The sequence below is a fragment of the Jatropha curcas genome, chromosome 5 (assembly GCF_041381405.1).
Source record: "Jatropha curcas cultivar XTBG-Jc1 chromosome 5, XTBG_Jcur_1.0, whole genome shotgun sequence".
Taxonomy (NCBI): Eukaryota; Viridiplantae; Streptophyta; class Magnoliopsida; order Malpighiales; family Euphorbiaceae; genus Jatropha; species Jatropha curcas.
Window position 1 is genome coordinate 8,372,031 of NC_143155.1, and position 12,015 is coordinate 8,384,045.

Here is a 12,015-nt window from a genome sequence, read left to right on the forward strand (position 1 = left end):
AAATAAAAAATCGGTCACAAATTTTGGTCGTAATTTCCTTTCGAAACGCTGTCGCAAATTGGTCGCAGAAACAGTCTGTCGCAATTATGAAATGCGGTCGCAAATTTTAAATTTAAAGTTATTATTTTTGGTAGCAGTTCGGTCGCAAATCCATCACAAAATACAAAAAAAAAAAAGAAAAAATAAATATTATTATAAAACCATAATTTTTTTGCACATGTGAAAATTGGCATATATATATATCACAAATGCAATTCAAAAATAATATAAAAATGTAATTGTTAATGTAGTTAATGTACTGAACAAAATTTCAAAAAACAGCTGGAAAACTAAAAAGGTCCAAAATCAAATCTATGCAGTTGGTCATCTGCACGATCCAATGTCGAATCGCCAGGAGAAGTGACCAAGGTATCGTCCGCAGCATCGGGCTCAGGAGACGGTAGTGGCTGCTGCTGAGATGTCGAAACATTTTGATTTGTAGCAGGCACAGGATCAGAGGAAGAAGTACCAGCACCGAGCTAACCAGACAGCCGCATGACATGCGCTCTAAGTTCTGCAATCTGTCTCTCTTGATCATCAACACGAGCCCGTAATGCAGTAAACTCCTCGGCACTGTGCTTGGGCTGTGGTCTTGCGTTGGCTGCAGAAGCGTGAGATGCTGAGCTGCAGTAAAACTGTGATGCCTGAGACCCGACGCCATATACCTTCCTCTTCTTCTCACCCCCTACAGCCTCGAGATAAAGTGCTACCTCATCAATTCTTGACTCAGCTTCAGATTCATCAGCCTGAGAAGAAACAAGATGCTCCCGAGCTGTAGTATAGTTCTCCTGAAAATAAAAAATTAATTAATCAATGTAGTTGCAAGCTTTATTATATTGAACTTTGTACATTTCGCAACGACTAGAGGGTAAATGTAAATATTCTTCATTGTTACTTACATTGACACTCACCGCATGTCTGTCGACAAACGTATTAAGATCGTGGTCCTTCGTGTGAATGTATGTAAACACCTCAATCGGTGTGGGCTCACGACCTAATTTTTCAGCCTGTAATGAATTTTTATGCATGATATATTAATATAGTGTCCTTTCATTAAACATCAGTTTCATATACTGTGACTAGTTGACTCACTAATAATCGAGCTGTCTCTATAGCATATATTGTTCCGCCTGTGTGTCGAGAAGGTCTTGCTCCATCACTGCCAGTCTCACTGTGCCTATTTTGTGCAAATATCTCCCGCTTTCTCTTGATTGCAGGATCCTCCCAAGCCTTTTGCCAGCTCTCCCATATCTCTTGAGACACGCACTGCTGCTTCTTACCGCTTCTTCTCATCCTATAGGTGAAGTCAGCATATCGGTCAGCGCATAACTTCTCCCAGGCCACTTTCAGCATGGCCGTAATTGCCTCGTCCCATACGAAATGCTTCTACAAAAAATGAAAAATAAAATTTCAATAAAACAAGGTATCTTGATGAATTGTAAACATTGAATGATGATATAACTTAAACCAAAGCGTACCTGAAACTCCTCCCAATAAAAGTCTCTCGCCTCTTGTGGTACGGCATCCCATGTGTATCCTTCTTTATGAAGTTGTAGCTTGATTATTCGCATAATTTGCCTCGATGCTCTAGAGGATGGATATATGCTGAGAAAAAAAAACACAAGTGAAATATAATTCGACGAAAGCATCACAATCTAAACAAAACCAAGTACAGAGGAAAAAGTGAATAAGTACTTACTGTCCCGCTACCAAACTGAGGCTGGTACGTGGATCTGATGAAGCTACAAAAGAAGTGACAAATGCTATAAATGCAGATAAATAATTAATATATAATTGAAATGATAGTAATGACATTTATGATTACCTTGCACAGTAGGTGACTGTGCAGTTGGTGAAGACTGTACTAGTCTAGAAACTGGGGTAAAAGAGGAAGGAGCAAAAGGAAGTGATAGCGGCAGTACTAGTCGCTGAGTAGAGGATGAAGCCCCAGACGTAACTGAAGACGAAGGAGGGATGTCCCTCCTCGTCCACGGGTACTGCGTCCTAGGCCACGACCTCCACGCGAACCACTGCTGGACGCGTCTGAATCAAACACTCTGCCTCTAGCCATCCGTACTGCAGATATCAGATCCTAGATATGTATGTATACAATTATATGAATTGTAGAACATGTGATAAACATGAGTAAAGAAAGTTAATAACATTGAAATTCTTCATTAATAATATTAGATATACATCTATCAATTTGTAACAATAAAACTGTTCTAAGTATTAAGTGTCTTCATTATCATCTACTTCCTCCTCCTCTTCATCTTCTTCCTCTTCTTCATATTCGTCTTCTGAGGTACCCATGATGATTTGATCTTCTTTCTCTTCATCATCTGATGCTCCTATTTCAACATAAGATCGGCTTTCATCATCCAATCTATCTGTTAAATCTTCAACAACTTGAATCGGTTGTGTATCAACCCTAACTTCTTGAAATGGCTCCGATACTGCGAGTGAAGCAGATTGTTTAGTTTCAAGTGCGTGACCAACTGATCTAGCCTTAATTTTACACACTGCCATCCAATTGCAACGATCTCATTTAAACGATGGATATGGGATATAGTACACTTATCCAACTTGCATTGCTAACACAAAAGGTTCATACTTTGTATATCTTCTTCTTTGATTAATATCTACCAGATTATACTTAGGATGAACCTTCATGCCAACATTTGGCATAGGATCAAACCATTCACATTTGAATAAGATTGTGCACTTCAGTGGTAGGCCTGGATATTCTAACTCTAAAACCTCAACCAATTTCCCATAAAAATTGTTTGACACGTCACTGTAGTTTGATCCCTTTATGCAAACACCGTTGTTCATTGTCTTTCTGCTTCTCCCATAACCCTCAGTCTGAAACTTGTAACCATTTACAAAGTAGCCGGAGTAGGCATTAGCAACCGATAGAGGTCCCTTTGCTAGATCCGTAATGAATCTGTTACCAATATCGCTTTTCGAGCTTCGAGCCTATGGGAAATAATAATGACACAAGTGAGATCTAATAATGTACATTCCATGTTGTATGCATTGAAAGTAACTTACATAATATTTGAACCATTCTGCAAATTCGGAGTCCAGTTTTGCATCGTAACTTACATAATATTTGAACCATTCTGCAAATTCGGAGTCCAGTTTTGCATCAACTACAGTCTCAGTCAAATTTGGATTTTGAAGCAGCAAAAGATAGATATATTTCCTGTTTATGAATTAACAAAATTAGTATAAGTATGATTTACTACACCCCACACCGGGTTTAGATTGTCTACAATGTGTATACTTACTGTAAAAATGGCGTAATCTCTTCGCAATTCAACAAAATATAGGTTTGAGCCGCTCATATCTCTGCATCAGTCAATCGTCTTTTTTTTTATTTACCAATCGTACGCCCAAGATAGGTGAAAATTGTTAGATTTCCTTCAAACTCAGATTCTATTCGATCTCCTCCGTCATCGTTACGTGGCACTCTCCGATGCTTGGTGAAAACATGTGGTTCGAAGTAGTGTGAACAGAAGGTGGAAGCTTCTTCCACCAAATATGCATTGCAAATTGATCCCTCAACCTTTTCCTTATTGCGCACATTCTTTTTAATTTTCTACAGGTGTCTATCATTGTACAATGCCAATATGTAAGTATGAGTTGAAATAAATGATGTAATGATTAGAATGGGATGTTAGTGATTCACCTCTCAAATGGATACATCCATCTATATTGTACCGGTCCTGCTACACGACATTCAAAGGGCAAATGAACCGATAGATGCTCCATAGAATCAAAGAAGCCGGGTGGAAAAATTTGCTCCAATTTGCATATCACTACTGGGATTTCTCGCGCTAATTGGTTCATATCATCGCATCGGATAATAGTCATCGTTAATTCCTTGAAAAAGAGACTCAATTCTGTCATTGCTTCCCAAATTTTCCCTGGCAATAATTCCCGGAATGCCACAGGGATCAATCTTTGCATGAAAACATGACAGTCATGGCTTTTCATGCCAAACAATCTGTACTTCCTCATGTCCACACATCTACCCATATTTGAACAGTATCCATCTGGAAACCTTAATGATCGTACCCATTCGCACAATAATTGCCTTTGGGGTTTATCTAAACAATAACATGCCTTTGGAAACTTACCAGTAAGTACAGATTGCTCGAGTTTTGGTCGACGACAAATTTCCTTCATGTCTGCTCTCGCTTTTGCATTATCCTTGGTTTTCCCTTCAATGTTCATGACAGTGTTGAACAAATTTTCAAACACATTTTGTTCTATGTGCATCACATCAAGGTTATGACGGATAAGAAGTGAACTCCAGTATGGTAAATCCCAGAAGATGCTTCGCTTTTTCCACCCGCTATTCCTGCAATTCTTCCATTTGCCTCATCTGCACCTAACTCTGTAACTTTCATAAGGCCTAGATCTTCAATTTCTTGTAATATTTCAGCTCCAGACTTCACAGGCGGAGGGGGTTGAGCAATAGTCGTGTTCTTTCTAAAGCATTGTCGATTTCTCCTCTAAGGGTGAGATTCTGGTAAGAATTTGCGATGACAATCAAACCAACATTGTTTACCTCCATTTTTTAGTGTAAATGCATTCGAGTTTTCCATGCAATGAGGACAAGCCAATTTGCCTCCCGTACTCCACCCAGATAACATTCCAAATGCTGAAAAATCACTGATGGTCCAAAGCAAAGTAGCTCGCATTATGAAATTTTGATTGGTCGAAATATCGAATGTTTCAACTCCATATTCCCATAAATAATTAAGTTCGGCAATCAAAGGCTGCAGAAACACATCAATTTTGTGTTTCGGATTAGTAGGGCTAGGTACAATAACACACGAAAACATATATTCATCTTTCATACACATTGACGTGGTAGATTATATGGTGTGACAATGACAGGCCATGATGAATATTATTGTCTTGATTGCCCAAACGGCTGAAACCCATCAGTACAAAGCCCCAATCTCATGTTTCTCATATCAGTAGCAAACACAGGATGAATGTTATCAAAATATTTTCATGCTTCAGAGTCTAACGGATGAGTCATTATACCATCCTCATATTCATGCAAAGCATGCCATGTCATGTGTTCAGCTGTCGCCTTAGATGCATATAACCTGTTGGCTCAATTTTGATGATTAAAACAAAATAAATAAATTTAAATTATATTATTTGTGCTAATATTATTTTATGTAGAATTCTTATGGAAAGAAAACGAACAAGGCAAGTCCTACAAAAATCCATAGTGTGTGAAGATATCCAAAGACCATAGTGTGTGAAGATATCCGAAGACCCTAGTGGTTAGGTATTTAGGATACATTGTAGGATAGAGAGAAAATTCATCTATAAGCACATAAACTAGTCTTTCTCTCATCAAAAATATTTTTCAGAAATTAGATTCTTCAAAAATAAATTTTTGTTTTTGAAATTCCTTTAAAAGAAATCAAAATGATTCAATTATCTAAAATTAAAGAGATTATGTCTCTAACGATTTTGGTAATAAATCGTATTCTTTCTTTTTCAGAAATCCTTTTTGAAGATCTAAAGAATTTTAATTTATTCTCTTACCTAAAACAAAGAAAGATCTTATTCTTTTCCGTTTTAAGTAAGTAAAATCTTTTCGAAAAATATTTTCCAAATAAATTGCTTTCGAAAAGCTTTATGTTTAAGGAAAGGAAGATCGGCTCCTATTTTCTTACCAAAAGGATAAAACAAATTTTTTGGTAACTAGGATTTTCGTATCTTCTAAATAAGGAAAGCAAATATTCTGATTTCAAAAATAAATATCCACTTTCTAAAAACGAGAGTCACAAATCTCTCTATAAAAAGGAGTTTTCACTCTTTGAACAAGTGGAAGAAAGAGTTTTCGTTTTAAGAGTATTCACCTATTGATCATATCTTTTATCTCTCAAAACTTACTCTCTACCCCCCATTTTTTCTTTTCATCTTTACACTTCACGTTTTTATCTTTAAAGAGAAAAGAATTTTGATAACTACTTTTGAAAAACGGTTCTGTGTTCTAAACGATTTTCTAATCTGAAAAACTGTTTTTCCTGTGCTTATATTTGCATTTCTGTCTGTCTATTTAGATTATGTAATCTTTTTTAGACAGGTTTTTATTTGATAAACAATTGTGTAATAGCTTAGGTTAGAAGCTATTGTGAAAGAGGTTATCAAGCAACCTTCTCTGTGAGAGAGATTCTAATGTCTTGAATTGAGTTTATGTACTCTGCCAAAAATAGAAAGGGTTGAGGTTAACTAGAACCTTTGGAAAATCTAGTGGGATAAAGGGTAGATCTAGGTGTTGATCTATTGCGTTGTACTGTTGGTTTGTCTCTTACCCTTGAAAAGAGATACCATAGTTAAAGATCTCAAGATGAGTCTTGGGGAGTGGATGTAGGCGAGTTAGTGCCGAACCACTATAAATCACTGTGTTGATCTTTTTATTTTCTGAAGTTTTGCTTGATAGTACTTTACTTACACTTCTGTTTACATTTTAGAAATGCTAAAAGTTGTTAATGGTTCTGATGTTCTAAAACTGGAATAAGTCTTATCTTCTTTGAATATTAGAACTCTAGAATTCTGATAAGTGAATATACCAAGTTCTAAACCTGTCACGACCCGATTTCATGGGCCGGACCAGCACTAAGGCCCAGGTAAGCTTAAGGCCCCCGAGGCCCGTAGTAAGCATGAAACATTAAAAATTTACTATCTCAATATAATTTTAAACATTCAACCCATATTTATAGGAAAATAAACCTCAAGATTTTATTAAATCTCGGCCCAAAATTATCAGTTACAACATTCCATAGTTTGGGCCCAATTAACAATACATCACATTTTTAATATGGGCTCATGGAATTATATCGTCTATGTTAATATACGACTAATTGTATGTAAATTCTCCAACTGCAGAGTCACTAACTATTTGGTATACATAGCTTTTTATACATATAATTACATAGTAAAATAATTATGGAACTGGAAAATTTTCTTCTAGCCCTGCGGCGAAGGAACATAACTTAACTGAATTAAAGAGAAACTTACTTCCTGAAAAATTAAACAAGATATGTGAGCCTTCTAAGAAGTAATACTTATTGCACAACACACGCATTCACATAAATGTATAAATATATCAATCTAGTCATCCGACTAGTTATATGCTCACGCAGCCAGTCACACAAATGGCATATCACCAGCACTCACAATTATTAACATCTTCACATAATCACATCACGTGGAAATTAGTCAGTGGCATCACCGAAACCCCCGACGAGCCGTACTCTCACCTGGCCCATCTTCTCAAACGTGTGCACTCGGGGAGCCAATCCCCCATACCTAACCGACCAGTCTAATCCTCACACGACCAGTCCTCTCATTGTTTTTACATTCTCTCTTTTCTTTTCCATACCAACAGGAGGCAACCCGGTGGTCTCCATCCAATCTAGATCATCAGGCGCTCACAACAGGAGGCCACCCTGCGGGCTGCGATCAGATCTAGACTATCAGGTGTGCAACGACGAGAGGCCATCCTGTGGTTTCTATATAATCTATGGTATCAGGTGCACACAGGGGCGCCGATCTCCCATTTTCTGGGCCGACGGTACAGTTTCATAATTCATCATAATCAGGATCCATGCTTTATCGACCGTCCTCACAAACCCATGGTGACCCACTTTATCCCAATTCCACACAAACAAAGCATAGCATTATCCCAACACAATTAATCAAGTATTGCAATTAAATGCAGACATATTGATCAGTTAAACATCGAAATGCAATGCACAATTAGACATTCATACTCAAATGCAAATAAATAAATAAATAATATTAACAATAAACAACAACGATAAGATAAATAATAATAATAAACAATAATAATGAAAATAGATAAGTAATTGAATAATTAAATGAATAATGATGATAATAATAAAATAATTAAAGCACTCTATTTATTATGTATTAAGTTATAGAATTAATCTAAATAAACTTATTAATTATGTTATTAATTAAAACTAGTCTAAGTTCTATCGAAATTTCGGCAGCACCTCCCCTAAAAATTGGACTATCCACTTGTTTAGATAACACAATATTATTATATATTTATCAATTAATACACACAGCCCATCCGTGGGGCAATCAATCAACTTTATTCCCATCCTCCTTAAACATCAGTATTAACACCCAAATATCTCAACCATAAGTTTATAAATATAAGGACTTTCAAACTGTTCCAACAATACTCATCTAAGATTATTTGTTAAATCATAAGCTGACCAAATTAATAACTTTATGGTAATTAAATTGTTAAGTTGTTAAAACTCATTTTTAACAATAACTATTTATAACTACTATTTATTTAGATTCGATCATCTAATTATCTAACTAATTAATTCCGATTCCTCCTTCATGTTTCGATTTATGACAATTATTCCAAAATGACTTATGCTCTAGATTTTCAACATTAAATGTATTTTGTTAGGTTGAATAGTGATTTTTAATTACGTACTCAACCTAATATAATCACAATTTCTAACAAGTGAATCCTAAGTTCGAATTCTCCTAAAAATCCTCCAATTAAATTCACAAGCTTCCAACCTAATATTTCAAAGTCCTTCGATTAAATATCTATTCAAAATCAACTAAATTAACCCAAAAATTTAAATTTGAAATTTATAATACAAATCGAAAAATAGAACTTAGGGCGTACCGATCGAAATTCAAGTGACGATTCCAGGATCCACGCAAGGAGAGGAAGATTCTGTCTCTTGATGCCTCGCCGGAGTGTCGCCGGACCGCCGCCGTTGCCGCCGTACATGGTGGCCGGAAAAAGCAAAACTGCCCAGAAATTTGCAACGATCATACCATTCATCTCAAAATTCACCAAGGATTCCATTTCTAGTGTTAGTTTAGTGAGATTGGTCCTCTAATTGGCCGGATCGGGCCCGACAGCCACTGCTCCGTGCACGATTGCTCCTCAAATCTTTGGTAAGGTCGCAATTTATGGAAGGAAAATGCTCTAGAGGTGATTAGGAGTCGATTGGCACCCTTCCGGTCGCCTGAGATCGACTGAACGGCTAGATTTCGCCTGAGAATGGAAGAGCAAGGTGCGGTTTGCAGAAGCAGTCTGATCGCGCCGCTGGAGCTTCGTTCGCGTGAGAGGAGGCTGGAAACGTAGTCAGCGGCACACGGTGCGTCGTCCGTCACCTCGTGCTCATCTTGCAGTGGCCGAAAACGTGGTGCCAGGGGAAAAGAGGAGGTTGTCGCGTGTTGGAGGGAGAAGAAGAAGAAGGAGAAGAAAGAAAAAGAAAGAAAAGATGGTTCTAAAGAACTCTGGGCCATTCCAGTTCGATTCGAATCGGTTTGGTCCAAATCAACAGTTTGGCCCGACCTTGCTTGGTTTACGGGGTTCTCACCTAGTTTACAGAATCGATTTGATTTATTTTTACTTATATTTATTTTTATTATTTTAATTAGGTTCTATAACATTTCTTCAATTTACTTAATATTAATATTAATAATCATAATATTAGATTTTTAAGATAATTAATTCATGTAGTAACCACACTCACATTTACATTAAAAGTTAGGGCTCAATATCTAGTTAAACAAAATTTCTAAAGGTTCTCAACCCGGTAATTCCGATAATGTGTTTTGGGCTTGAGCCCAACTCACCATTTAGGCCCAGATTGAAATTGCTCGGTACTTACAACCCATACCGTCACAAATTCAGATTTTTGATTTATTAAAAATTCAAAAGTTTAGAAAATAAAAATTCAGGGTATTTCAATCTCCCCCCCCCCTTAAGACAATTCGTCCACGAATTGAAATATAGTAGGAAAGATTAAGAATAGATACATAGGGAGTTTCACAATCATAAGAAATTACTTCCAAGACGAAGGAGACAGCTCAAGAGTGGCTAATATGAACCGAGGAAAGAAAAAGGGTCAGGTATTCTAGTATTCTAATTGTAATTCTATCCCCAACCATCCTATTTAATGCCACCTAGCTAAAACTTACAAGAACTTGGGTTTATTACCTAAATCTCCAATTACTATCTTCAGACAGCTACTGAAATCTTTAGAAAATCTTTCTTGAATAAAATCTTACAATAAAACTGGGTTTAACAAGAAAAAAAATATTTTTCTTAAGATTATATAATTTCATTTGAAAATTTAAACTTTCACTAGGCATTCCTTCATCAAAACTTAACACATAGTTTACAAACACAAAACAATTGAAATTTAATTCATTTATAATAATAAGAATTAACTCGTCTAATTTACATATATTATTACTAAATTTTTCTTAATCAAAAGTTCAGAAACTACTACTTTAATCCAAAACTTTAAGAAAAATCGTCTTGTAACTTTCGTTGTCTATTAGTATCACAGTGCGATTTGAACTCACTCTCTTAGTTCTTATCTATACAAGTCCTATTCTCCTCATAACATCTTTACCATACACTAGTACATCTATTAGATAGTTCCTAAACTAAGGATATCACTGTGCTCTATAGCTATCTTACCTCTACGAAGATTTTTAATATTTTTCCTGTTTAAACATCAATTTCTCTTTAATACTTAATCTCTCAAGTTACCCTAAAACTTATCATCAAATGGGCTTTCATAATAACACCTTTCATCTCTCCTAGCTCTTATATTTTTAATAACTTTTCATTCCACCAATGTCGCTATTAGTTCATCCTAAGGATATTAAATATTCTTATTAATTATTTGTCCAATTGGTTTCTTTCATACTACTAATCATCATTATTCATGACTTACCTAATCACTAACATTTCAACCTAACATTTATTACTTGCCCTAGATATTCACCTTTTACCTAATACTCATCAATACTAATAAAATTCCTTAAGTCCCAAAGTAATGCCTCTTTACCATCCAAATATCACATCAAATCGATCTCATTAACTCCTTAGAGTCTAATTTACATATACTATTAACTTCTTTACTATTTTGTCCATATCCTCCTGGATTACAATTTCAAATCATAGTGCTAACATTTTAATTAGTCTTATTTAACTAAGTGTTAAGCACCATATATGGAACTATTAACTTAAAATTAGCATCTATCTAGTGCTAACTTATATCAAATTCAGATTCAACTCACCTGTCTCACCTATCTTTAACTTCATATTTGACTTCAGAATTTTCAACCAATCTAGTAAGGGATTCATAAATTCCTCTCATTTTTATCTACCACTTACTCCTCATATATATTACAACTCGTCATATATTATTCCTTATACCCTTAAACTATTCAAGTTCATTCTTAATGTTATCTTTCTCTCTTACACATTAAATAGTCCTATATTCCAAATCTAATCGCCACTTAACTCCTATACCAAAATCGGCTACCCAACATTTCCAGCGTTCATGTTCTCAACTTGACTACTAACTGTATACTTACTTATTATTATCACCACCAGTCTTATTCTTCTTTTTCAATCTTCTTTCAAATTTTACTATCCTTGTAATCATTTCATTTTATGATCTAATCCAATTGGCCCCGTGATATATAAATAGACAACTTTCAAAAATAATTTTCTATATAAATAATCAATTTCAAATTATTTATCATAACACAATTTGAATTCAAAATTAAAATAGGGTTTTAAATTTAAATATCAAATATCAAGTAAATAAAACAATTAAAAAGATTATCTTTTGAATAAATTCTAAAGAAATTCAGTAGCTGAGCTGAATACTAAAATATCGATTCCTAATCACCCAAAGTTCATCAATCCGCCATACAAATGAAAAACCTATTTATTCTCTACACTATCCTATTCACTATAGGAATAGAGCTCACTTGAAAAGAAGTGTACTGGGTGATCAGGCCAATCCACTACCATCAGGTATTACTCTATTCCCTAGCCCAAGGGTTGATATCAACTCTAGCCCCTATAAGTATTGCGATGGATTTATCTTATTGTCTACT